At 42.4% G+C, this 27,594-nt stretch overlaps 1 protein-coding gene across 24 annotated transcripts in view; it reads left to right on the forward strand.

Annotated features, from left to right (window-relative positions):
• The window catches only part of FGGY (FGGY carbohydrate kinase domain containing), a 278,664-nt gene that overhangs the window by 46,056 nt on the left and 205,014 nt on the right, over positions 1-27,594 (forward strand). For 3 of the 24 annotated variants that reach the window (XM_046944694.1, XM_046944703.1, XM_046944700.1), the window contains exon 1: positions 6,052-8,040. The exons of the other annotated variants lie outside the window; for them this stretch is intronic. The gene's annotated coding sequence lies outside the window, so the exon portion shown is untranslated. Of the gene's footprint in view, positions 1-6,051; positions 8,041-27,594 lie in introns of those variants that run through there. 24 annotated transcript variants of the gene reach the window in all.

A 27,594-nucleotide genomic window follows, 5' to 3' on the forward strand; every position in this document is an offset into this window, starting at 1 on the left:
TTGCCAAGCAAGATCCTGACCAAATGTGGGGTACCTTAACCAGGACTTGTTCTTTCACCCTTTCCCAAGGTAAATACATTAACTTGCTGCTGTTGCTGGACTTGATTGTCGTGATAAACCCAAGTAAAAAGAGCAGAGTGAGTTGCAAGCTGTTTGATTAAGTGAGTGGAATAAAGGTGAAAATGAAAGCATGGGGTACATTGACTGCCTTTGCTGCCACTGTTGGGATGCTAGGTTATTTGAAACATTTCTGTCAATGCCAGGAATTTTGTAGTGAAAAGGCATCTGGTTGATGAATGGGCCCAACTACTTTGCTATCAGAAGCATATGTATCAGTGTTTCAGTTACAAAACTGCAGAGGTAGGATTTAATCAGTTAAGGATATGGGAACTGGGAAGCTCATAAAAGGTGAATAACAAAGCCAGCAGATGATCCTCATTAGAGCATGTTCACAGACTGATCAGAGTGGGAGGAGAGGAATCATTAAAGGAAAGAACCCTCTAAGCCAAGGGATGACAGGTCTTTGAGAAGAGCTTGATTAGAAGTGCTGAAGTTGGCTGACAAGTCACCGAGAGTGAAGAGTGAAGAGCATTGATTTGAAACTTTGGCAAGTGCCTTTTCAAACTGTGAAGAGACAAGTATGGGAAAAGAAGGAAAGCAATGAACAGAGAAGAGTTAAGACATGGAGAAAATCAAGCCAGTCAATAATAGAAAAGAACAATAAAAGTAGGTAGAAAGACTGAAACTGGACAAGGTGTCACTAAAGTTAGTGGGAAAGATCTTTGTAGTGACCCTTTTGAAGCAGTTGCTTCTCAGATTGGCCTGTCAGTTGATTGAGGTATTCTGGAGCCCACTGAAATAAGTGCAAAGATTCTAACTGGTGTAGGTAGTAATAGATCAGTCTATAGCTGATAAAAAAAAAAAACAACAACCAGAAGATGCATTGTCAGGCTAAAATAAGCATTTCCCCTACCCATTATGAGGAGACAGGAGTCAGTAAACCAAAGCCAGCTTTGTCTGGAACCCTAATTAAGTACCTCTCTTAGATCTTTGGAAGGACGTAAGAAAGCTCTGTTACCCTTTGCCCTGCTTCCAGGCTTGTGGCAAGGGAGATGCAGAGATTTCTCCTTCCAGGGAGGATTTCCAAAAGACTTAAGTCTGCTGTGTGATAGACTTGTAGTGGCCTTGTGTGTGTTTGCGTGTACATACTGGCCCCAATGAGAGGGCAGTGATGGCAGATTACTCTGTCAGGAGCTGGCCACAGCTGTGGTACTACCCGGGGGAGTTCAGTCCCTGGGGATGTTCAGTCTGGCACCCCCCAGCACCACATCCATGAGCTCGCTCACATTCACTGTGCCAGCAATGAGTAGTCATCTGCCGGCTGCACGCCCACGGAGCACATCAGGAAGGAAACGGCTGGTCTCTAAAAGGCAGGAGTGTTTTGAGAAAAAAAAAAAAAAAAGCAAGCAGCAGGCAGCCTATGTACCAATTCCTCCCAGACTGAAGGAATCCTTTGCCCTGTGATTCATGCTGAGCTGTCCGGTCCATCCGGCAGCAGCCGTGTGAGGCAGCCACCCACTTTTAGCTGGGTGCTGGTGCTGCCGCTGCTGGCACAGGAGCCTGCAGCGTTTCAGGATTCTTTTGTTAGTCAGAGCACTGGCACTTCCTTTGGCATTTGTTGGTCTGCAGGAAGGCTTGTGTTCGAGTAAAGGCTTTTTTGTTGTTGTTGTTGTTGCTTTGTTATTATTTTGTTCATTTACACATTTGGACCCTGAAGGTTTGATTCAGACGTCTTCCTTGCTCTCCACTTCCTGTAGGTTGAAGTCTCTGTTTTCTGATGATTAGCCAATACGGGCTGTTCTGGCAATGAAGATGTCTCAAATCAATCCTATCCTGTCTGACTCTCAAATCAATCCTATCCTGTCTGGCTTTCCAGGAAGAGCCACCCCTCCCCTCTCCCTCCGCAACCCCTGTCATCCAAGGTTGAAATTTATCAGAGCTGCTGTGAGCAGGAAATTAGCTCCTTTACAACTTGTTCTCCACTGCTTCTCATTCATTTTATTGTTTTAACATTTTCCAGAAAATAAGGCAGAAAACAAACGTGCTTCCTCTTCAGAAAAGTTGTGCTGTTAACCTGTGAAATGCTTATTTCCCTGGCAAGCTGCTGCTTATCTCTATAGCAGAATCACAAGATTAAAATCAGTTAGAGCTGAACCGAGATAAAGAATAAAACACTGGAAAACATTTAGTCATCCTCTAGCATCCTGAAGATAAGAATTTCTGCATATAGGCATAAAAGGAGTAATGAGTGCCAAGGGAGGGATTGGCTCAGGAAAATGGAGTGAAGGGTGCTACCTACAGACTTAGGAATGTGCCTATGAGGAACTTACTTGAAGTTCTGGGTCTTTGACACCTATGATAAATTGGCTTGATTTTTCTGAGGAGCGGAGCACCTGCTAATTCCAACCATGGGAAACTCTCCTTAGAATTGCATTCAGATAACAGAAAGGTGTCTTTTAGCTTATTTTATGTGTGACTTTTAACATATGTATATTCATGTATGCTGTGTGTCTTTCCAACAGCAGCACTGGAAGATTTTTCTTGAGATATGTAGAAGGAAAATAGTGTCTTAATTGATATCAGACATTTTTTGGTGCTATTCAGCATTAAAAATAAACGACTGCCCTGCCAGAAGTAAATTTGGCAATTGTGTGCTCCCTGCTGCAGGAAAACAATGTCTCTCTTCAGAGCTCAGAACCAAGCTTTGGCAATGAAATGAGGACCAATGTCCATTGATCTCAATGGAAAATCTATTATTAGAAAGATTGCTGTGACCACATCCTGCCATCATTTTGTACTGAGAACCACCACTGAGGTCAGCAGGATTTTTGTGCAAATATTTATGGCAGGATATGGCCCACTTCAGGGCATTCTGAGGGCTGAGAAGCGTTCAGATGAATTGTTCCTTCTTCTTGTTGATCCTATCGGTCTGCTAAAATCTGATCCACAAACACTTCAAAATCCCACCATCTAAGTTGATGTTGACTGAAACTGAGTAACTCAGTTTGTGCTCTTTGAAATCAGACATGAGGCAAGAGTCTGGCATTGCACAGTGTCCTGACTGGTTTTACTGTGCCTTGGACACTGAATGGGCTGTATCCTTCTAACTTCTCAAGAAAGCAGCAAAGACTGAGTTGCTGCTGTATCAGATAGACTTGTGGCTACAGCAAGTGAAAACTGTTGTTAATTGGGTAACTCAAGATTTTCGTATTCAGCAAATGCTTTGCATATGTGACTAGTGCAGCTAATTTCCTGCTTGCCAAAGTCAGTTCTATCAGTGCTTATTGGAACCACTAGCTTGGATAGTAAAGGGAACGTAGTCTCATTTATCCTTTTGATATGGGGAATAAATGAATTCTTTTCAGCTTACTGTACATCCGTGTTTTCACTGGACAGCAAAAAACTGTGTCACTGACTCATTGTTTGATCTTGGGTAAATCATCTAATCCAGCCTATCCCAGTACCCTTGTGTACATAAATAATGTAATGACTCTCATCTGTCTATACAAACTGTTAGATTAACTTCGTTTTATATAGTCTTAGCTTTCCTTTAGTCTTTTCTGGAGTGCTTTATTGGTGAAAGAAGGCTTGTACCTGAGTCAACCCGAAAGGTTCTGTGTCCTCATCTGTGTGCTGAAACCACCAGTATTCACAAGTTTTTGCAGTTTGTGTGAATAATGCTATTATAGCTAGAGTAAAGGTTTCTGGAACCTGTTGGACCAGGCTTTAAGTTTATAGCAATTTGGCACTACAGTAATTGTTCTGATAACAGAACAACACGGCGTTCTCAGCAATACCTTTTGGAGTCTATCTGGGTTTTTGCAAGCTGGGAACATACCTGTGCTATGAACCTGTTACATCTGGACTCTGTGCAAAGATTGGCTGTGAAAGGCGAAATAGGCACAACGACGATCCGATGCTCACCTGAAAGAGGAGTTGTGCTCTTTCCTGATCTTATGAAGAGCATGTTTTAGTTTGCAGCCTAAAAACTATAAAAGAAAATCTTAATTTCCTTGTGTATCAACAGACATAATGAAAAAAAAAGCTACAAATTACCCAAAAAGATAAATGAGCCATTCTACATTAGCATGCCTGCAAAACATTTTCAGCTATAGACTATGCAAAACAATTCTTTGCATTATCATCTGCATTTTGAAGCCCAGGAATTGCATTCGGTTTATGGTCTCCTCCTCATGTAGTTTTCTGCCTGAAAAAAATGTCACTTGGGTGCTGGAAAAAAAAAGCCTTGCTAATAAAACAACTGTTGGTGGAAGCGTATCAGTTCCAAAGAAACTTGTCCCTTAAAGTTTCTTCACTCAGAGATAAAAGTTATGGAGGGAAAAGACTACAGGATCTGAGGATCAGTGAGTACAGGGGATGTGTGGTATACCCAATAAGAGCATTTCAAATGAATGTGAGAGATAAAAATTTCCTTTTTCAGTTTCAGTGTTATCCCAATGCAAGAATAAAACTGAATACTACAACCTCAAAAATCGATGCAAAATGGAATTCTTGTTTTCCAGCCAGTTCTGAACCAGAACAACTGTGTGCTTGTGGAGGGTGCTAGAGAGAGAGATTTCCTCTTAAATATCCAATGAAAAATGTAATCCTGCTACTGCATCGTGGTCAGAGATGTCTGGCTCCTTGATGGAGCTCCCGGTGAAGCAACTTGTGTTCAACACCACACAGCATAAGCAGTAAGAACAGTAACAGAGGCAGCTTTGTGATTTATATGCTGAGTTGTGACTCAGACTACATTCAGCTCCACCTTGTCCAGAGATTTCTTTCTTAATCTTGGGCAATTCATTTAATCTCTCTGTGCTTTGGTTTCCTGTCTGTGAGAGTTTGCCTGCATGAGGCATCAGTGAACTACTTTAAGTGAGATATTAGGTTAATGCTGCCTACTAAGCAAGCTAACTACTTTAAGGTTAGCTTAAACCTATTCTGATGAAGTTCAAATTGATCTAGAATAGGTAATTTTCAACTTTGAGTTCCTATTTTGCTCAAGTGTATCTAAAAATTGGATCAAATCAGCATAATGAAGCTGAGAGGTCCACATGCTGTATGTGCAGCGAAGAAGGTTTTTTTTCTTTAAATCTTATCTGGAAGAACAGAAACTACCTATTGTCCAGCTCCCTACAGAAGTGATCAGATAGCTCTGAGGCCTTGCATGGATCTACCAACAACCCTGTTAGCTGGGGCCTTTATCCTATGGGCTGCCTGCCTCAAAAGGCCTTGGATTCATGTGTGTTTTGGTGGGAGAACGAGATAGTATGACTTCAGGAGAGGCATGAACCTTATGATTGAAGTTTCTTACAAGGTTGTAATAGAAAGTAAAGGACAGTGACAGAAGTCTTGATGTGGTTCTCCATAACTGCAAAGCCTAAAACAGTGGGAGTCTTCAAAATCTAGTTATTTAATTGACGCCCTTTGAACTAAAACATGCAGGTTCAGTTTGTACAAAGAATTCACATCACTGAAACAAAAGGGAATCTTTTAACTGCTTCCTTCTATTGTCTTGTCTTACTCTCTGCTTTACCACTGATGTTCTTTTCTGTTGGAATGAACACCATGGTTTTTGTTCCGGAGAATAATAATAGCTATAATAGAAAATTACCACTTTGCAAATCATTTTGGAAAGTACATATGGAAATCTTTAAGAGTGGAAATAGTTGCAATGGATGATAGTTGCTATTAGCAATAAAAATGTTTGGCTTAAGGTATTTAAAAAAAAAAAAGCGTCAAGATACTGAAATTTCATCTGGATAGATATAGGCATACACTGAGCGCATGATCTTTTCAGACACTGGAAGGACGGAGGGGAGATTGTGAATACCCTGAAGTCCTGACCTGCCTTCTTAAAGTTCTCCCTACCACAGGCACTAAGTGTTCTTTAATGCAAGTCAAACCCTCTGAACAAGGAAAGAGAGAGAAATTAGTCTGAACAGGAAGCTTCAGATATTCTAAGACTAATTGAATTTAGATAATTAAGGGGTTTTAGAGCAGTAATTCAGGGGAGAATGGGAGGGGAGGACAGTTTAATTGAGATTGCTTGTCCATCTGTGAATTCTCTGTGCAGCCTTCTGTGGCACGTCCCGATTGTCATTCGTTCTGACCTAAAGCAATTGATGCAGTTTGTATTGACCTTATTAGTTGGCTACACTGCAGGCTTCCCTTCCCTTTGCGCTTTGTTGCTATTCACGTTCTGCCTCCAGAACAGGGCATGTGTGACAGTTTTTTGTGTTGTCCTTGACTGGAGGAAATGCCCTGCCCTGTCATGTCTGCCCTTTTGGGACCTTGCAGTGTGCTCTGGGGTCAAGCCAGGAGTTGGAGGGGTGAGGAGCAGTGTTTGAATGCTGCTTTGTAGTTCAGGAGAAGCTGCTAGCAGCTCCCTGTGTACTGGAGCTAAGTCTTCATCCCTGCCACAGCAATGGAGCCAAAATTGGAATCAAACCCTGCTGCTAGGAGCAGCTTGATGGTGGTGATAAGCCCATCTGGTTCAGTAGGTGAGAGGAGATGGCAGCCAAGTCTTATTGCTTTCCAAGGGAAAAGGCTCTGAATAGCTTTGCACTCGCTGCCATTAAGTAAACAGCTTTTTTAAAGGATGTCATTGTATATTCGGCATCACAGGAACAAGTACCTGCACTAGCTGCAATGCAGAACCATGGATCACCTCCGGCTGTGCACCTCCACGTGCAGCTGCTCATGTCTCAAGCTCCCCTGCAACTGTTAGCAAGGACGAGAGAGATCCTGTGAGGTTTGGACACCATGGGCAGGAACTGGGGGAGTGAGCCTGTCCTGTAGTGCATGAGGTGGGATTGCTGTTGAGGACAGTGCTGAAGTGCCCACGACTGAGGCCTGGCTGCTGTCTGACAGCTTGGGTGAGCCTAGAGTGCTGCAAGAATGGTGTTGACATCTGAATTTTGATTTATTGTTGAATGAATGGAGCTGTGTTCTGCTAGAGTGACCCTTCTTTTGGCCACGTCTGCCCTTTAGGCAAGGGGAGTGAATTCTGATTTTACACAGACGGGTGCCCATAGACACTGCAGTGATTTACATGGGAGCACCATGCCAATGTAATCAAGATCAAAACGCTGTTGAAACTGCAGCTCCTTAATTTAGAAAGAAGCCGGCAGGTATTGGAAGGAAAGGCCTGGAAGCCTGTCAGAACACTGACAAATCATGTTGAGCTTGTGTTGTGTTTGTAAATGCATGCAACCAACTTGATGCATCCTAAGGACGTCTGAGAAAACAAGAAGGCACCTGGATGTGGCTTGTCTGCAGTTTGCTTCTTACGAGTGCTGCAGTGAAGGAGTTGCAGCAAGGCACAGTGACCCACCTGTGTTCAGAAATCTGCTTGTCAGAAACCAGGGATAACTCGAGGATGTTTTCACATGGAGAGCAGCACAAGTGCTGTGTGCTAACCTGCTCTCATCAGGTGTTTTCCTGGTGATGTTGTCATTCCTGTTCCTCTGGGACTACTCGGATATGGGAAAGTAGAATAAATAATCAAAGAGGATGTTTCTAGCTGCTAATTTTCAGTCCAATTTGACATTGGTCCAAGATTTAACACTTCCTTTCTCTGCCAACCGCATACTAAAAATAACATATTTTCAGGATATTGGAGACCACTGGTAATCTGTGGTATTTGGCACTTGAACGTTGCCTTTCATCTGGAGATCTCAAGGCAGAAAGTTGGAGCCTCAAAGTGTCTACTTGAAGTTGGGAGAATGTGAGACATTATTAGGCTTGTTTGGCATGTAAATGACCAGGAGGCAAAATCTCTGAATGACTGGAAAAGTCTGAATTTTCTCGTTGAGTGACATCTATTTGAAAAAAGGCAGTTTTGCCTCAGCACTCTGTGCCTTGCAGCAGGGAAGATCCTTCACAGGGCCAGGGGTGGCTGTGGCTGCTGGGGCTGCGCTAGCAGGGAGCATGGATTGCCCCGCAGTTACAGCCCCCATGGAGGTTGAGCAGGAGGTAATTCACATTTCATTTTCTTTGTCCAGTGAAGCAAGGCTTTAAAGTAGCTTTCAGTAATCAGATTGTTAACTAACACTTCTGGCAGAGAGAATGTTTTTTGACAAAGTTTTTATTAACTTTTCTGTTTTTTTTTTTTTTTTTTCCTTCTCTGTATTAGGATTATTTTTCACTTTGGTCCTTGTCGTCAGTAAGATAGAGATGGTGGGAGCAACTTAAAAAAATACAAGGAAAAAGAAAAAAACATTTGGCTGGAAGGAAAGCCAAAGATTAGTTCTGTTTGTGTAGATTTATTGTAATGTTACCAAAAGTCAGGAGTGTTCCCTGCACTGCCCAGAATACAGCAGTGCAGTGTATCAGAGGGGTCTTCTAAGGCCTTGGGAAAGCAGCTGCTTTTCCTCTGCTGGGAAAACAACACATAGGTGGTGGGATTCAGCCAAAGGCTGCGAGTCCAGTGATGGAGCTCAGAGGCTGAGACAGGCTGAGAACAAGATGCAGGTTCCCCAAGGAAAAAGGATTTATTTGGATTCCCTCTCTAAGTAGTTGAGAGCTTCTCTCCCAAGACTCAGAGTAGCAGCAGAGCCTCTTCTCTCCTGAGCTGAAGGAGGACTAATGATTTCTTGTTTTTAATAGTTTTGATTGCTCTGCTTATTTTGATAATTTGTTTAAATCTCTCAAAGCAACTGTAATTTAATCAAGCTGGCAGTGGTAGTCACTTTCCTGGACAACAGCGAGACCATTCATCCCACAGTGGTGCAGGCAGCTGGCTTGTCCTGGCCATGTGCAACTGCTGAGAGCAGAGCAGATCCTGTGGGAAATGAATTAGTGCCTCCAGCACATCATGCATCCATTGATTTTCATTTTGTGCCACCTATCCCAGAAATGGTGGGCGCAGGTTGATAGCTGCTGCAGTCAGAGCCTACAGGCAATGACCCACACCTTGATAATAAGCAGGGACAAAACCATGCCATTACTTCATTACTTTTGAGTCGATAGAAAAGCAAGATGTGATGCACCATTCAGGCAACCTGACCAGGCATGTACACATCGTCCTGCCACTGGTCAGTGTTGTTTCCCTTGGAGGCCCGTTCAGTTCCAAGTTCCAAAAACTGCTATAACCATTTGACACTGTATTTGTCATTACAACGAGTTTTATCTCTTGTGTTTGTTTAAGCTTCTTGATCTGCATGGACCTTCTCAGTAAACTACCACTTGCAGCCTCGCTGGCCACCTTCAAAAACAAATTTTTTAACCATAAAAGTTTTTTCTCATTCAGATGCTCTGTTTGCCTTGTGGATCAGCTTGACAGCCATCCCTACCAGTGCTGCATATGCTTCTCTGGGTGACTTGAAGCACCTGAACTTTGTGGGATCATAGAATCTAAGAATGACTTGGGTTGGAAGGGACCTCAAGGATCATCAAGATCCAACGCCACTAACCTCCAGATCCAGGGCCACTAACCTCCATATCCAGTACTAGACCAGGCTGCCCAGGGCCCCATTAAACCTGGCCTTGAACACCTCCAGGGATGGATTGCTCTCTGGGCAGCTGTTCCAGAACCTCACCACTCTCATAGTAAAGAACTTCCACTGATATCCAACCTAAATAAATCTTCCCTCCCTCTTAGTGCCTTGTGTTACCCTATATGCGAGGCAGAGCAGGGCTTGAAGTCCTGCAGGTACCACAGCACTTGTCATCACTGGGAAGGAGGAGTTTTTACTTTTCAATACTGGCAATGTGGTGGTGTAGAGACAGCTCCTGTACATGAGCGTTGGATTGTTTGTTTGGCATAAGAAATGAAGACACCTGCCTGATGAGATATTTAAATGTTAGGGAAGTGTCAAAACTGCCCACAACTATTTGGCCTAGCAAATCTCAGGGAAGTTACCATTTCCACCCTGACTGCAAGAGCTCCTTTTATTATGTTATACTAGATTGTCTATCTGACTGTGCACTGAAGCAATTTCTTAGCCCCTGCTTGCCTCATCTGGCCCCATCCTGACAGATGTGAAGGAGCACAGGTGGATAATGGAAATTTTTTTCCCCAGTATTGGCAGTGAGGTGCAAGTACCAGGTCTCCTTAGAGATATTTCATGCCTGACTGTTGCATCATGCTTGGTGACCTTCAGACTCTTGCTTGTGTGGAGGCTGTGGGGACCTTTTGATTTACAGCACTGCTATTTAAGTGGTTGTACACCTTGGCAAGGGCCAAATTACTATTTCAGTTCAAGTCTGTGGGTGATGAGTGAAGAGACACATTTTGCACTCCTGTCACACTGCTGAAAGATTTATTTATTTTTGAGTGTTGCAGATTTCATTTGAAGTTAAAAAAAAAAAAAAGACTATTGCTTAAAGAAGAAAATGCTTTGATGATACATTTCTTTGTTTGTTGTTTTACTTCTCATTCCTTGGGAGTTGCATCGTGAAGGAACCTCTGTTCTAGCTTTGCCTCCAACTTCTGATTGTTCTGGGCCTTTCTCTCCACGTTAGTCATTTCTGGCTCTTGCTTGGGTTTGTTCCAGTACCCTTCTCTTCATCTCCACTTAAAAAAAATAAAAATCTTTCCTTTGCATCTTTACTCTCTTTTCCCTTGGCAGGAAACAAAAGGGAGGCACTGCTTATGGAAAAATAATCACTTTGAAACCTGTGAACACAAAGTGAGGCTGAGAGAATCAAATGCATTTCTGGAGGTGCTGGTGTAGAGATGGAGAAATAGTGGATGTTTTGGGGGCTCCTGCATTGCTCCTGGGCTGGAGAAGCAGAAATGAAAGACAAGACAGCTGTGGAGGAGCAGAATTCATTTCCAGCCTCGCTGTCTGCACTCTTTGCCCTTCTTGGACGATGAGCAAGCAGGTGCCTGCCCATTCATTGCAGTGAATGTTGCACAAGAAACTGTAGGCTGGTGGAAAGACTCCAGGGAGCCAGCTTCAGCCTACGGACAGTAGGTTTGACTCCCTTAGTCTAGACGCTCTCACAGGCACTACGTCAGCAATAATTTGTCAGTCTCTATTTATTTTCCAGTGGCATGGTTATTATTTACTAGTGCTGAGATTCTCCTTATCCTCTTCCTTACTCTTATCATACAGGGTTCACTTTGAGCAGAGTGGCTACCAGAGTCACAAGTTCCATGCTTTGTGATAATAGTGTTACTGATTACTCCTTAGCAGAGGCAAAGGCACTGAACATACCTGCATATCTAAGGCCCACAGATGGGCAAGGAGAACACCTTTTTTGCATGTTTTGTGAATTTCCACTTCCAACTGGTGATCCAAAAGCCTCAGATATTTTAGTAAGGATTGTACATATTCAGATACATGTATCAGGGTTGGGAATAAAGGTATGACCATACACTGTGGTGACATGAAAAAATTCTTCAGTCTCAAAACCACTGATGATGTGAGTGTCATGACTGCAAATTTTTACACCACAGATCTTCAACTTTCAGATATTGTGGCTTGAGCAAAATAGCACACGTTTCCTGGGGACATTAAATGCAACCCATCTTTAAACATTAAATTAGATGCCTAACATAAGAAGGCACTGTCTCTGGATCCCTTAAGTAGTAAACAAAAGGTGCCTTTGCAGAAGCTTTTCAAGCTAACTTCGGTCTGAATCACCCTCTGACAGCATTTTCTTCTTCCCATGGACTAGAGAGGAGGTCTGAATTAGGTAGAAAACATTTTAAAGTAAAGCCTTGTGAATAACTCCCTTTTTACTTCCTCCTTTCTTTTTGCAACTAGGATTAAAAGTTTCTAGTGCAAATCGGGGTTTTGCATCCCAATTTCTGGGCTCCATTGCACTCCAACAACATTATATCAAGCCTCTGTAATACAGATAGAAGGTGATTGAACAGCAGCACATTAAGGGTCTGAGATGAAGCAACTTATGTCTACAAATACGGACTTCTTAGACTGTGTTTAATACAGTGCTTAGTTTTATAATATGCAGCAGGATAATACAAGTTTTGCAAGACTTGTCTTTAATGTTTTGGATCCACTCCCAAGTACTGAAAGGGCATTAAACTGTGCAACTTGCTGGTTTCGGGGAGAGGAGGGGAAGAGAAACCAGTGGAAAAATAAATCTTTAACTCAGAACAAAAATCAAGGAACTCTCTTAAACTCTGAGGATCGATGTTGTTTTATTATTAAACCACTGTGCTGTTGTTCCCATGGAAACAAAGAAACAAATATTTGGAGCTCTGTAACACCTTCCACCAAAATTCCAGTAAGAATGTTTTGGAAAGCGTTTCTGTCAGTGTGAGCCCTCCTGTTCTCTGAATGAAAGCTTTGTGCAGCCGTCTTGAACTCCTGCATAGGCGACAAGGTGAAACTGTGCACTCAACCTCATGAACATTACTTGTCTTTACAATTCTTCAAAAATAATTAATTGCATCAGGAAGTCTTTGCCCAGTACAGACAATAAGTGTGAGGCTCCAGGAAAAACCCAAATGAAATGTGTGACAGCGGTGACATTTGGACATTTGCTATTGGTTTGGGTCTATATTTTTCTCAATCCATTATTTCGTGCAGGTCAATCCTAGCAGTGTACCAAATGATTTCCCCTTGAACCCAGAATGATCTGTTCAGAGATGGAAGAAAACAAAGGATGAAATACACCTGAAATTTTGGCTAAAAATCATATTTACTTTAGTAAGATAATATGATCCATCTTTTCATTACCAAGAAATCTTTCCATGCTGCCAGATATCTTTTACCTGAGGCACCCCATCTGTTTAAATTTGCTGTTTGGGGTGAGGGAAGGAAATCTGATTAAACTTAGCAGGTACTCTTTCTTTTTTTTTTTAATTAAAATGGTGCTATTGTCTTCTCTTTGTCTGCAGCAATGCTTTCACCTGCCATATTTTAACAATTTAACCACCAGGAAGTTTTCTTGTTACCTTGATATCTAAACAAAGAGTTTCGTCCAAACAAGAAGTAATAAAATACATAGACTTTGGTTTTCTGTGTTGAATATTTTAGTGAATGTCAGGTCAAAACTGCAATTAAACGTCTCACCACTGGGAAAAGCATCATACTTTGCATTTCCAGTGTGGAAAAAGGTCAGCCATGTCTCATGAAGTGCAAGCCCATTTTGCAACCTTTCCCTTGCTGGAAGCAGTCATCACCTATTTCTTATCTGCCCACTTAACCTGTTTTCACACCGTTGATAGACATTTAATATCTCAGAAATCTCTTCTGCTCTGGTAAATATCTTTGAAATCTGCTAGTTGGTTCAAAAGTGATTAAGGATTGGTGAGGGAATGCACACATTTACATCATGCTTTTGCACATTAGGCTAAAATATGTTACTGCTGTATGAGGAGACATTGTGATGAAGTTGGCTCTCTTCTGAATTCAAGTTATGCCACGTTTACTGTGTAACACTGCCCATGCAAGGATACTGAAGCCCTCCAAACATTCAGTAAAACAAACACAGTTGTCTAAAACTGTATAAATTCAAATGGATTTTTTCTCCTATTTCCTTCCCTAATGAATGTTGACAGTATTGTCCAGAAACTGCTCAGAGTTGGAAGGTTTTAATTGTAACCAGTTCTAAGATCACTGTTTTCAAATTACAGGCAGGGTCGAGTGCAGCAGCATGGGGAACCTTCCTTCGCTGTAGGGTGAATGAAAACTTGGGATGCCTTTGATGGACCACACACTATAATACCTTTCAGTATTATCAAATAATAACTCAGAAACCCTTGAGCCATATGCTATTTGAACTGAAGTCAGAGGGCATACTCGGCATGTGGTTTGTGGACCCTGGAATATATCATGATGGGTGGAATATACTTAAATGAGAGGCTAGGAAGTAGTGCTTTTTATTTGTAAAATCCTGCTTAAGATAATTAAAGTAGTGTAGAGCAGAAGGAAGTCTTTTGCCTAGGCTAGTGGTTATCTGCATATCATGGCCCTGCATGTCTCTTGTCTCAAAGGAGTATGTAATTCAAGAAGTGTCCCCATGAAAGGGAGAAGTAGCTTTTGTTCTCAAAACCCAGCGTTGTCATGATTGAGGCCACATGTGCCTTTGTGGTCCCTAATCAGTGTGAGGCTGATTCCTATTTCATTCCTCTCAACCACTGTTATTCCAGCTTTATGCTATTGTAAATTTGCCTGTTCTCATCGAGTTAAACTGGAGTGACTTTGACGTATCAGGCTCTAGGTATATAGAAACCAATACTCCATCTAACGGACTTATGCTGCCTCATACAAGGGAATATTTTTCTGGGTAATGTTCACAGTAACTGTGCCTCATGCACTGGCTTGAGCTAGAAGCTTATGCAGCAAAGCTACAGTACTTTAAAATAACAGTTTGGGCTTTAAGGAAATATAGGAAAAGGGAGGGCTTTTTGTGCTGAAGATAGCCTACATGTTTTGAACATGTTGCAGAATGGTGAAGGATGACCACCCATCACTGAGAGAGACTCTAAGAGCTTACATCTTCTCCTAAGTGAAAATCCTGCTGCAATTGCAGAACTGCTAGAGGAGGCTCTCAGCTGATCAAGCTGTCTGTGTATTTATGCTTTAAACTATAGCTTGTCTTTCAGAAATGTTCATTTTTCTAGACAACACAGTTGTTATTATTTCCAGATTATTTCAGCTTTTAAAAAATGTATCTAATAATTGATAATCGTTTGTATCTTGTGAATGAATCACTGTTTTATCAGACATTAAGGATGAATTTATAATGCTTAAAAATAACAAGTCTAATAGCAAAGGTACTTACTCAGGCTGTAGGAAAGCTGAGTTCTAGTCCTTTTTCTCCAGAGGGAACTGAACCATCCTATCTCCAGCTTCTAGGAATGGTCTTAACCACTTCATTTTAGGATTGGGTTCTCATTTTGAAGAGAGAACATCGTGTTTTCTGGATTGCTCTCTGGAACTGGTCTCTTGCTCTTGCAGAGCATTTCAAGTTCATAAGGCTGCTGATTTATAGTTCATTCTCTCTGTCTGGCTTGGTGCTCGTTGAGGTTCTTCAAGCATGAGAAGGGGCCTACTACCAGAAGGGACTTACTGGTGCTCTAGCCCAGAATATTCTGTACTGCCTGCTTGGGAAACTGGTCCAGATGTACTTTCTGGGTGTATTTTGATTCAGAGGCAAGGAGCCAATTGTCAGTTGTTTGCTCCACTGAATTTAAAAGATGAATTTGTCTGCCAAGGAGTTTTTTTCCCAAGTCTTCACAGTACTAACATGAACTAAAATAATGCACTCCACAATTGCTGCTATTAAACCCAGCATGACTGTATTTCAGCCAATGTATTTGTATTTAAACCAATGAACTAATGATCAAATCCACAACTTCTAGTTGCAAGCAGTACATAGTGCTGTAAACATCATGCAGATGGCCATGCTACTCTGCTAACTTCCAATCAAGGAAAACAAAACAAAACATTTATTGGTCACTTAACCCTGTCTGTGTAACTCCTAGCATGACACCATTAATGTGTATATGTTGACTGGAGGAAGGCAGTAGAATATTCCTTCTGCACTTTTCCTTTTGTTATGGTGATCATTTGGAATTTGGTGTTGGCTACAGAATTTGCAGAAGTCGAACATGTAATTTTAGGGAAGAAAACAGAGTAGCTATGGAGGAGTAAAAATGATTATTCCTCCTCTGGCCTAAGTTACTCACTTACTTAACAACAGTCCTAAATGCTGACTGCTGGGCCTGAACTGATGCTTCTGTCTGGTCATTTGCCTGTTAGAGAACATACAAATGTCTTTATTCTTTCAAGGAAGCTAGTAGGATCTTTGTTGTTTGATTTTGATGAAGTCAGAATTTGTCCCAGCTAATGCTTTTCCTGGTCTGATCCAACTGATAAAAAAGCATATGGCTAACTATAGGAACCTGAGTATTACCAGTAACTGCAGTATGATTCCTCTTGTACTGAAAGTTAAGGGATTGTGAATATTTGGGTGGATCATAGAATCACAGAATGGCCTGGGTTGAAAAGGACAACAATGCTCATCTCGTTCCAACCCCCTGCTATGTGCAGGGTCGCCAACCAGCAGACCAGGCTGCCCAGAGCCACATCCAGCCTGGCCTTGAATGCCTCCAGGGATTGGGCATCCACAGCCTACTTGGGCAACCTGTGAACAGTGTGTCACCACCCTCTGTGTGAAAAACTTCCTCCTTATATCTAACCTAAACCTCCCCTGTCTCAGTTTAAAACCACTCCCCCTTGTCCTATCACCATCCATCCCGATGGATGTCAGTGCTTTAATACAATTTTTTGGTTAGACAAGTCCTCCCTTATGACATATCTTATTCCAAATATAGTGCAGTGCTACTGCTTTTGTTTTTCCCCAAAGCAGAGAGTAAGGAAAAGAAAAAGCAAGCAGTGGCATGTAGGAGGAGAAATGATGCTAGAGGGAGCACAGCAGCTCTGAAAGTCAGGCCACCTACACAGGGGTCAGAACTGCTGCGGGAGTACAAGGAAGAAGGTACGACACAAGCTGTAATTGTTGTGCTGAAAAATCTCCTCCTAAAATGTGCTTTCAGATCTTGAAAGTCTGTTTTAGTTATTTGCTATGCAGCACCTGAAACACTGAACACTGATCTCTGAGTGGGACTTCTATGATGTAAACAGTGAAAAACATGGAGAAAAAAGCTACCGGGACAAAATGTGAGATTCCCTGCATTAATGACATTGCAAGACATGGGAGTCTGAGAGCACGTTTGACAGTCTGTCATTGTAACCAGTGAAACCTTAAAAGTCTAATTAAAACCTCATAAAGAGTAATTCAGTGATGTTTGCATATGTAAAACAAAATGCTTCATGGCCCAGCTTTATGAGCATGTATGGACTCTAAGAATTCTGAAAACTTTCGTGTATTTTTATAAATGTCATGAACTCAAAATTATTTAGCAAATTTTGCCACGTTTTTTTCTCCACAGCCTTTCACCATTGCTTACAGCCCAAACCACAAATAAAGCATTAAAATTATTGATGTGAGCTAAGCAGGAGGGCCGTTGCCAAAAATAGCAGTGTTCACTCAGGCTCATTCTATGTAGCACTGGAAAAATTATTCCCAAGCTACAGCAAAGATCACATTTTTTCCTTTCTTCACTAATAGCAAAAATATTACCTTTCAAGTGGTCTGTTATTCCTGCAGCTGGGGGATAAGCAGGTTGGATGAAGTTTAAGGTAGCTAAATGAGCAGCGCTTGCTGATGCAGCCTCCTGTTAATACATGGAATGATTTATGAAGCTCTGCTCTCCTGGTACCTTCCCAGCCCATATTTGTGCCTTCAAGATGATGGCAAAATGAGCCAAGCAGGCAAATGAAACCCTATGTTTGGTCTAGCTGAGCTCTAGAGGCATTGCTTTTGGTTTTTGCCACTTTAACAAAGCGCATGGGAGAAGTTTTAGTACATGGTTGTGCTCTCAGAGAGTGTTCAGAACATTCTGCCTTGCCATGACTGAAACAAACCTGTTGAACTTCAGAAAAAGCGTGGAAATGTGTCAGCATCCTTTTGTACAGATTCAACCCAGTAAAGGAAAGGTACTTCATTCCCGGATACATATCTCATGTGCTGCACACTCTCACAGCTGCAATCTCTGGTTTGGAAGACCTCATTCCCCTGCATCAGCACACAGGAGGCCCTGACTTCCATAAGGATCCCCCATGTACACACAGCACATCATGTACATTGCTGTGTCTTTCAAGGCTTCAGAAGTGAAGTAGCTGTTTTATGGGGTTCTGTCTGCAACCCTGGGAATTGTAGTGAGTTGTTCGTGGTCCCAGGGTGTCACTGCCATTAGGGAAAGCTCATCAGTGCTGCAGTTGGGGGAAGACAGGAGACTTTGAAAGGGAGGATTTTACAGAGAAATAGAAATGATCCAGTAAAATGCTGACAAAGAAGGTGAGACACGTAGAGTAGTATTTTCTAAAAAGAAACTTGTGATCCCAAGGTATGTTACACTGTTGAAGGGAATGAGGGGCAAAGAATAATATTGTCCACTGTACTAAATTTCATTCTATAGATGCAACTTTAATTGCTAAGACAATGCACTTTTCTACTTCCTCCAACCAGTGTGAATTTGCTTTTGAGCTAAGCAGTGCTGTTTTCTGCACTAAGATCAATCATGGCATGGAGGTTCCATATCAGTTCCTAACTGATGCCCAGGTTTGTCTTTTGGCACATCTGTAACTACCTCCCTGTGTGCAGTAAGATGAGTACAACTATTTCTTATGATGATTTGAAGGGCTAAGTTTCTTGGTGTAAGAAGTCCGAGTTTTGAGATATTAAAATAGACTGTATCAATACAAGGAATGACCACTGTCAGTTTTAAGACCCATCCCTATGTCTTTGCTTCACGTATAAATGATTATGATCATGAGCAAAAATGAGGAAGAAACCTGCAAAGAAGCAGCAGTTCGCAGGGGGAGGGCAAGTAATGTGTGGGAGCTCCAATGGCCGCACAGTGAGAGCAAAAGGAAAGGATGCAGGTATGGGGCTGGGAGAGAGAAAAGCTTAGTGAGCTAAGAGACACTGGCAGTAAGGGTGGGATGTACAGAAAAAGTAAGTCTGGGAGAGATGTGTGTCTCCAAGCCCCACTGCTAAATAATATGGAAAGAAATGCATGCACATCGTTGTTGTAGGAGTTTTTCTCATTAGATCAAAAGGACAACATCACAGCAATCTGTTGCTTCTTTAGAAAACACAGCATCCAGGAGGAGGAGGAGACACATGTGGGCAGCCAGAAGGCTCTTGAAAAACAACTGAGGAGACAGAATGAAGAAACAGCTTACGGGGTGGTGTCAGTGCAGTCCCAATACAGTCAGAGAGGAATGAGAAGGCAGCTGAGTGGGTGAGGACAGACACCCTGGTGGATGTTGATTGTGGCTCAGCCTCCATGTGTCCTTCCTTGGTGCACCCACTCCTAGTGCTAGGAATAACCTGTGATGCCATGGAATCAGATTGCTGTTTGTGATGGTAAAACTGCTGCTGAGAAACACAATCTTTGTTTCCTAGTGAATGGTAATGAAACAATAATACATGGGTTTTATGGGGCCAAGTTTATTCTTCCTCATAGCAGTGCTTTTTTCCTCTACCAAAGGTTTTCCCTGTGCCGTCACAGACTGGGGACCCCACGTGCTGCCTGCAGGGCTGACTTACCTTCCTTAAGCTCCAGTAATAGCTGGACTTAGACACCAAGCATCCTTTATATTAAATAATCACTACAGGAGCCGATGCTAATATAGAGTTACGTCCACGTGTTAATAACTTTCACCCCTGACAACCCAGTCGAGTTTCAGCATTTGTCAGCTTCCTGTTGTGAAGATTATCCTTAAGGACCGTGGAGAAAAATAAATCTAGAGTCTGCTAAATTGCATATTCCAGAGGAGACATCGATCTTAAAATGTAAATGACTTCCAGAAAGAAGAATAACTTCAGTCTTGTTTAATTCTTGATACATCCATCAAAAAAACTTTGCCGTTCAAGCTCACATTAAAGTATATTTTCCCATGAAGAAACTGGACAGGAATATCGGATGAAAAATAGATATTTTTCCTTCCTTATTTTTCTATTAGAGAGTTTGTAAGGAGAGGACAGAATTGTTCAGAATCAGTGGTATTGTGCTGCCTTAGCTACAGAGCTCAGATGTCTGCAAAACTAGCACATTATGAAAAGCAGACAGAAAGGTCAGGCCAACTTCCACACCCCAGGTTTGCTGTTAGATTAATTCTCTCTTAACTTATATACTTGACACTTTCCTTATGACTGCATGGTACTGAGGATAGCTCTACAACTCCAGGTGTCTGAATTCTGTGCTGCTCGTAGAGTCCTGTTTCAGAGAGCAATCTTAAAAACCTGAGGAGCAGTTGCTCTAAAGGATAGTGAAATGTCAAAGGAGAATAAAGAGATATGCTTTTATTTTGGTGCTGAAATTCCTTGCCTGTGTTCTCCCCAGGGTTACAGTACCTGAACCTGGGGGTTTGCTATCGGTGTGCTTAAGATGAGAAAAAAGAAACGCAGGGAAAAAAATAGCTAAATCTTTATGTGTGTTTTCTTTTAGCAGCGAACACCTGACTGGGGTAATACCTCATAGCACACATTCATGAGAAGTAGGAAAACTGCTTTGTTGAATTCATTAGTGGCAGACCAACTGTTCAAAAGGAGCACAGAGTTTCTTATTTTTGCCAGCTCCAAACAGGTAAACATACTAACTTGGTCAATTCCATATAGCCTTTAAGGCTTTCAATCACAGTGGCAAATGCTACTGTGCCCCAGCTCCTGCTTTTACTGAAAGGTATTGCAAGCATCTTAATTATAGTGCGTGATGTCTGATGGGCCATGGAAAAGTTCGTCTTCCAAAGAACATGATAACCAGGGTGGAGAAATACTGCTTGGTTTTTCATCTGTTGGGAAACAAAGAGCTTTGCGGAGAAGATTAATAGTAAACAGTGTTAATCTAAATATATCTCATACACAAAATATCACATTCTTTCAGGCTTGTCTTCTTGGGGGTGCTGCTGGCGTTAACCATTTTGCTGTGGGGATAGCTGCACAAGGATGTGTTCCTCCTGCTTGGCTCAGAGCTATAAATGAGGAAGGCTTTGTTGTCGCAGCAGTACAATGAGGGCTCTCACTCACACTGCTTTTAGCTGTTGAGTTCAGGGCTTCCAGGTTGGGATCTAGTTCAAGGGCAGAGAAGGGAACAGGAACATATGCAGTGACTTCATGGTGCTCTGAGCAAATTGTTCACACTGCTGCAAAAGAGAAGAATCAGACCTGGGCCTTACAGATGGATTAGTCCCTCATTATAGCCCGCGTCTGCCTCTTTATATATTTAATTATTTTCATAGGTCAGATCAAATAGAAGTTGGAGCCAGCCCATTTTTAAAGTCTTTGCTGAACTCAGTACAGCAGAGCATCTGGCAGGACAATTTCATTTCTGACTCCCACTGTTAATGGCACGGCTTTGGGCCTTTGGGTAGGCAGGCTATCCTTATCGCCTTGGCAGGCTTCCAGTTCCAAATAATAATCCATTAATGTCTGCCCCGCTGGCATTCTTGCCAAATACAAGGGATATCTTTTAAATAAACATTGGCAGTTCCCAGTCGGAGGAAAGAGAAAGGGAGTAGAGGAAAAACAATCCTTGACATTTCAGTGACTTTGCAGGGCTAGCTGACACCTGGTACCACCCTTATCTGCGAGTGTTTATGCAGAGCTGCAAAACACAGCTTCTCACGTTGGCTCCTTTGCTGTCTTTAAATAGAACTGGAAAGACTTATAATGATAGGAGTAACTTTCTTGGACAGGCACTCCTTTTTTTGTTGCCTTTTTTTCTAGGCTAGGGACACCCTATGTTAATATTAATGTCTGTGTTTCTGTTTTCCTCTGAAGTTCAGCAAGCACAATGTAGCAACCTTGTTTGTCTCATATAGTTTTCTTTCCCAGTGGGTTGGATACAGTACAGCTTTACTTTCTATGGGGCATTTTTCCACCCAGCTTTCTATCACTTCAACCATCAAAGCCAACAGCCACAGTGATCTGCTGGGAATCAGAGCCATCAGAGCTCACTTCATTCTTGGTGTTTCTTGGGAAGTCCCTTTTCTGTTTGTTTGCACCATTTTGCTTTCTTTCTGTGCAGCTGAACTCTCATGATAGCTTGAGGTTTATTTTTCCAGCTGCTACATTTTGCTTAATAGCAATAAAATTACTTGTTTGGATATTGCACTGTATCAATAAATGAGCTGTCTAGATTTTATTTTTGCAGTCCAGTTAAGATGTGGAGTAGGATTCATTCTTTCAGAATGTGACTGGGAGACAGTAAGATATTTATTGTTCAAAAAACAACATGGCATCAAACATAGAGTTTGCAGAACATGCCTTTGAATGGATCCTCATTTAGGGGCACTTAGCTTTGATGTCTCAGTACATCCCTTTCTGAAGCAGGGTAGCATTTAAATATTTGAATGTGTTTTCAATGAGGGTAACTTAATCACCAGCACTGGGAGCTTGTGTGTCTCCTAATTAAGATGGAATCAATCTGAATGTCCTCAAACCAATCTTTGCTTTATTTATAGTTTGGTTTATTGCCCCACCCCTGCCCAGCCTGTACATGGTAAACCTTCTGCTATTTCCTGCACAGTTATTTAATGCTGGAGCCAAGCTACTTGCAGTTCCTGAAGCAGAACCAAGTAAAGCAAATGTGGTTAGAATGGATTTAACTGGAAACATTCCCAAAAGATAGCAGATCTCCTCCCAAGTGCATGCTGGTCCACCTAGACTGGAAACAAAACATCATTACCTCTTCACTCTGTAGACTTTGTCCTGATACTTAAGGACCCCTCTTAATAGTTTGCACTTGAAAAGACTTGTGAAGAAATGTTCAGTCCATACACTGCTGGCTCTTTCAGAAGCAAACTATAACTGAGAATACTGATCAGCATCTTTGCAGTGGAAGTTATCCCCCTTAGTTGTCGAAATACTGCAGCAGAAATTTAAAAAGGGGACAAGGAAAGAAGTGTGTAATACTGGGAGAGTGCTTAAAATAGGCAGATGCATATTAAATAAATATAGGTCCCTAAAGTGGATTAAGGTGACACATCTATTGCTTTTATTGTTTTATTAGTCTCTCCAAACCCTCACTGCTGGAACATGTAATGTCTCTAATTTTGCTGGCCAAGACGATGCTAAGTGCAAGTGTGCTCAGGTAGGGAGAAAAGAGGCAGCTGCAGCTGCTGTGTAGGCTAATAAAATACTTTGACAGGCATATTTACTAGGGAAGAAGTAACATCCATTTGAGTCCAAATCTGGAGGTGTTAATTGAGTTCAGGTCAGTGTCCTCGCCTGTTGGGGAAACAGTGTTGTTAGCCCCCGTAAGTGTGAGGATGCAGGGTGAACAGACACAGCACTGCTGCTTTTAGGGGGGAGCTGCTGGCTTGTGCCACGTGAGGTCTGTATTCTACTTTCCTGAAAGCAATCCTTCTAAAAAGCACTGCAGAGTGCTCCAGTGGAGCACTGCAAAGCTGCTGCTGGCACCTGCATCCCTTGGATGATAAAGCAGGAGTGGCACAAAGAATACATGGCATCGTTTGCTAAAGAAACGTCTGCATTAACCCACCAGCAATTTGCCAACCTACTTTTCAGTTTCAAGCAAATAAGCAAGACGGGGTGTTGATAAAAAGGAACCCTGTCTTGTAAAAATAGGAAACTGAAGGCAGAGCTGTTCTGACGCCCAGTTTGTGTCACCCACTGTGGTGCCTTCATCTCTACCCAGGGGCTGATGGCAGCAGAGGTGAAATGCTTATTAAACACTGGGGAATCCACCTAGGAATTAATCTCGAGGAACAAAATCAATGGCAAATCTGTAACTCTTTTGCCCACAGAGTTAATTGTTTGAATAAAGCATGCAGTATCGGAGACACTTTGCTTCAGGCCTTGCTCATTTAGAGACTTAAGTATTTTCTAACCCAGATTTCAAGAACAACAGTGTGTAACTGTGCTGGAACAAATGCTATTTTAAGTTTCCTGTGGTTTGAGAAATTTTCAGATTTCTCTGTCTGAAGGATTGAGGGATCCAGAAAATGAGTTCTGAGTTTCTGGTGTAAACACAGACTGAAGACATAAATGAATCGTCACTGATTTTCTGGATTGCAGTAGGTGAAAGAAGCTTAAAGATTTCAGCTCTGCTAATGTCACTCCAGAGCAGCTCCAGCAATTTCAAGCTTTCATTAAATATTATTTAACTTACTTCAGGAAAATCCCTCTGCTACTACAAAACAAGTTTTTCCACTCTTACAAGTCATGACCCGTACAGAAGCAGCCCACGCTGATAACCTGTTGCATAACTGATACCGAGTCGGTCTTCAGTGAGAGAGGCTCTGCACCTGCTGACCTGCCCAGTCTGAGCAATGTGAGCTGCCACATCCTCTGCCATTCGTTGCTTGTGCATTGCTTTCGGTGCAAGCAGAGGCAGTTCATGTGCAGGTGTCTGTATATATTTGTGAATGTCCCAGTGTATGTGGGAAGACGCTGTTTGTCTTTCAGCAGAATCCATAACCGTAACATCACAGAATCATTTGAGTTGGAAGGGACCTTTAGAGGTCATCTGTTCCATCTCCTCTGCAATGAACATCCTGGGCTGCATTAAAAGAGGAGTGGCCAGCAGGGAGAGGGAGGTAATTGTCCCCCTCTACTCAGCTCTTGTGAGGTCCCATCTGGAGGACTGCATCCAGGCTTGGGGCCCCCAGTACAGGAAGATCATGGAGCTCTTGGGGCGGGTCCAGAGGAGGGCCAATACAACGATCAGAGGGCTGGAGCACCTCTCCGATTAGGAAAGGTTGAGGGACTGGGCTTGTTTAGCTCAGAGAAGATAAGGCTCTGGAGAGACCTCATTGCAGCCTTCCAGTATTTGAAGGGAGCGTATAAACAGAGGGGGGAACAGCTGTTTGTGAGGTCAGATAGTGATAGGACAAGGGGGAATGGTTTTAAACTGAGACAGGGGAGGTTTAGGTTAGATATAAGGAGGAAGTTTTTCACACAGAGGGTGGTGACACACTGTTCACAGGTTGCCCAAGGAGGCTGTGGATACCCCATCCCTGGAGGCATTCAAGGCCAGGCTGGATGTGGCTCTGGGCAGCCTGGTCTGCTGGTTGGCAACCCTGCACATAGCAGGGGGTTGGAACGAGATGATCATTATGGTCCTTTTCAACCCAGCCCATTCTGTGATTCTATGATGATTCTATGAACAGGAACATCTACACCTCAATCAGGTGCTTGGAGCCTGGTCCAGCCTCACCTTGAATGCTATGGCCCCGCTGCCACTTTGTGGTTTTCCTTATGGAAGAGTCTCTGGAGCCCTGCTGGTTCTCAGTGGTACAGCTGCTTTATCAGACTTGATATAACAGATACTGAGACTGCACAGTAAAAATACTTCCCATTTTCATTATTATAACAGTGTATGTGTTATTCCTGGATTTGACACGATCCCTCTGACACAGCCAGCAGTGCCTATGAGCATGTCTTCTTTGTCTCTGCTCTTAATGTGTTCACAAGCTCCATAAATATCAATAGTTGTGATTAAATATAAAAGTCACTCAGTGCCAGTACTTCTGTATTGGCATTAGGGGAAAAGAGATAGCAGAAGAGGTAAGAGTTTTGTTTTTGCTGACTGAAACATCACAGCAGCAGAAATGATGATGCTTACAGTAAAGTCACAGTCTACCGAAGGATACAATTCCATCATTGCCTGGAAACTTAGCACTTATGCAGGGATATTTTTCATTCTTGAGGAATATGAAAGCATCTCAGTGAATGAGAATTACTTTGTACATCCAGGAGATCATAGGGCTTATGAATACCTAGTGACCAAAAGACCTCTTTCCAGTGATGCCACTTGCACAGGCCATCCCTAACGAGCTAACAGAATGAAGCTGAACTATGTCCTTCAATCCACACGTCACTGCGTGCCCTCTGCCACTGGGAGTGGCAGGCTTCAGTGGGGCTGTGATGGGAGGCTGCTGCTTGATCTTCTGTAGAACATATGTATACATATGCACGATGCTCTTGTGTGAGAAACATCACATTTTGTGCCGTACAGTGCACTGATCCTAGAGACAGACTTTACAAATGTGATATGAGAATGGCACACAAATGAGCAGTTGCATGGCTTAGAAAATTCTGGTGTGGCTTTACACTGAAAGATGACACATCTGGCATCTGGCTTTCTTACTTTTTGTTCCTAACTCAATGTTCCTTCTCTAGGGAAAAAAAAAATAAGAGTCAAATTGCCCTAGATTATATGGTTTTGGTATTAGCAGCATACATCCATCCATGAAAGTGTAGAAAGTATCACATATACAACCAGCAAATTGTGTTGTTGGCCTAAACAAAACTGGAAAGTTTGAAGAACAACCGCTGTATAATGTCAGCTTGCCCCAGTGTGTGCTTTTGGAAGCCTCATGCTTTTCTTTGAGAGTTATTATGCCAACACAGAGAATATGAAATGGAAACTAAGAAAGCTATCATTTTCCCTCTTCCCCCCTCCCCTTTCTTTTCCTGTTGGGAGTGTTTCTGTTTGCCTGAATAAAACTTACCCATTCCAGTACCTAACTGCTAGTTGGGATTGCTTGCCAGCTTGGGAAGTTGCTGCCCCTAAATAGCTGGAGTCTGACTGCAGAGCACCTGCTAGTTGATTGGGAGACAATAAAATTCAGGGCAAAGGCTTCCCAAACACAAAGGCTTACTTGTGGAAAAAGACTTTGTTGATCTTGGATGAAGTTGTAACCACCATTTGATGACTTTAGTGAGGCGTTGTATGGTGTACTAAGTCTGTACATGTGTTTCTGTGTGTGAAAAAACAACACCTGAGCTAAACAGAAGAGACCAGAACCAAACCGAGTCTCCTCCTAACGGTCTTTCTTCAGACGTATTTTATGGAGCACTCCTGAAAGGACTTTTTGTGTAAGTCCATTGGAAGCTCTTTCCAGGGCTGTGATCAGGAGTGCCAGAGCCTGTGGCCGCTGCTCAGTTTGCAGCTGGGATCTCCCAGCTTCCCAGTTCAGACACTGGTCTGGCCCTATAATGGTCGTTAGCCTTGCTGGGAGATGGAGGAGCATGAAAAAGGCAGTTTTAGAGAAAAATATTCTTCACTTCCTCAGTCTCTGTTCATTCAGCTGCTACCATGCACTGCTGCACCTTTAGCTTTGCACTGTGCCTTCTGTCTGCTGGACTCTTCGAGGCATTTATCCCTTCTCTTGGAACCAGCTGTGTGTTCTGACTCATTCAGTATTGTGTTTGTGGTTTGTTTTATGGGGTGAAGCAGCTGGGATAACCTTGTGAAGATCAAACCAGAGTACTTTTGTATGACATACAGTTGCAGTGTTAATTTTTAAATACATTTAGTGATTGTACTGGCATTCATTCATTCTTTGCAGAAGTATGCTTGCTGTGAAAGGTGGACAGCAACAAGTTTTCATGATAACACAGTGGATCTGCTAATTAACCTATTCATTTTCAGAAATTTAGTTTAAAGGTGGCAGCTCTAAACTGCCAGGATTCATCGAGCTGTTCCCTGGAAAGCATTGGTTTAATCCAGACCCCACTAGAGTCTGTGAGCATCTCTTTGTTTTGCTGACTTGGTTTCCAGTAAAGCATTATGAAACACTTGGACATCTCTCAGTCATGCTGACTGGTATCTGGAGGATCTCCTTGCTCCTTTCTCTTTGTGGTTCAGCTACAGTCTGACAGAATGATTTTGACTTTCAGAGATAGACAATTTAGTGAGCTGAGGCAAAATTTCAAACAGCATTGCTCAAAATATTTACGGGGAACAAAGCCATACCATTATCAGCTGTGTTCTGAATACTTGCAGGATCTTTTCAAGAACCACTGCATCCCTTCCAGCAGCTCTGTGGGGACCATTGCTTAGGCTGGAGGAGAACCTGCTCAGCACACAAGTGGGAGCTGCCACTGGACAGGGCTGCCTGTTCCATCCATGCATGCAGGAGCAGGCCAGGAGCCAGCAGTTACTTCTTATCATCCGGGTTACCTTTCTTTACCTTTCTTTAAGCATTTCAGCCAGAAATGAGTTAT

This window comes from Gallus gallus, chromosome 8 (assembly GCF_016699485.2).
Source record: "Gallus gallus isolate bGalGal1 chromosome 8, bGalGal1.mat.broiler.GRCg7b, whole genome shotgun sequence".
In the NCBI taxonomy this organism is placed as follows: Eukaryota; Metazoa; Chordata; class Aves; order Galliformes; family Phasianidae; genus Gallus; species Gallus gallus.